The sequence below is a fragment of the Sinohyriopsis cumingii genome, chromosome 8, assembly GCF_028554795.1.
Source record: "Sinohyriopsis cumingii isolate HCF-2022 chromosome 8, ASM2855479v2, whole genome shotgun sequence".
NCBI lineage: Eukaryota > Metazoa > Mollusca > Bivalvia > Unionida > Unionidae > Sinohyriopsis > Sinohyriopsis cumingii.
The window spans coordinates 116,916,481-116,917,613 of record NC_142968.1 but is presented as its reverse complement, the minus strand read 5'-3'; positions in this window follow the sequence as shown (position 1 = coordinate 116,917,613).

Sequence of the window (1,133 nt, the reverse complement as noted above, 5' to 3'; positions counted from 1 at the left end):
TTGTATTATTTATTTACTTTTTACTTTTTTTTATTTTACTTTTTTATTTTTTATTTAATTTTACGAATCAATAATGGACAATCTTGTTATCAACGGTTTGTGTGGTTTTCTTTCTGTCTGTTTTTTAAGTACGTTAATCGATCCAAGCGATAGCCGTTAATTCAAAGGAACACGTAATCTCGCAAAACCTGACCAGTGAGCATGTTAAAAGAGCGCTTCGCAATTGCCCTAAATAAAAGCGAATCAATACAAGTGACACACGTATTCGTTAGGTCCTCCAGCCGCATGAAGAATATTGACTCGCACTAAATCACAGCAGATGTCGGATATTGACACAATGTATTAAAACTTAAAACTTACAAGAAGACTATCTGTCGATGAATTAAAATACCTTGATTAAAACTTTGTTGCAGACTGTTATTAGGATTGTTTCGACTACCTTAACATCATTAACAGAGAATGGGTTACGGTCTGAAAACGATCACTTCTCTAGCTCTTTTAGCACATTTACTAACAAGGCAGAATACATTTTGTTGATTCTCTTCTGTGAATCTTGGAATTACATCGAATTTACATACCTCCAAAATTTTGGTCTCTAATATGGCCAAACAAGGACATATCACCCTTTGTGTAAAATATATGAACGAAATACTACTAGTTCAAGACATAAGGTCCCGTCACAAGTCTAAACCGTTAGACCTCCTCACAATTAGTCTGATTCTAAAGCAATTATATACCCCTGTATTGACTTCACTCGTCTATCGATCGAGGCAGATGAAGGTCAGGTACCAGTGTATGCTTACAGGAACATCAGTCAAAACACCAACAAAAATGTTTCACCATCGCATGACTCTTGGTTCAAATAACGTTCTGTTCAAACGTAATATAATGCAGAATGTAAGAACTAATGTGATAGAGAGAGAGAGAATATGAAATATTTAGCATGTAGATTCGACATACCACGTTCACTACTGGAACCGGAGCGGTGTGGGTGGGTAGTACAAAAAACTTTCTGACATCCTGCTTAGTCGGTTATCTCTCTCTTACGAAAAACACAATCTAATTGAGAATGTCAGAAAACTTTTAAAACTTTTGCTTGTAAACTTGACATCAGAATGACCGGTATGACGTTA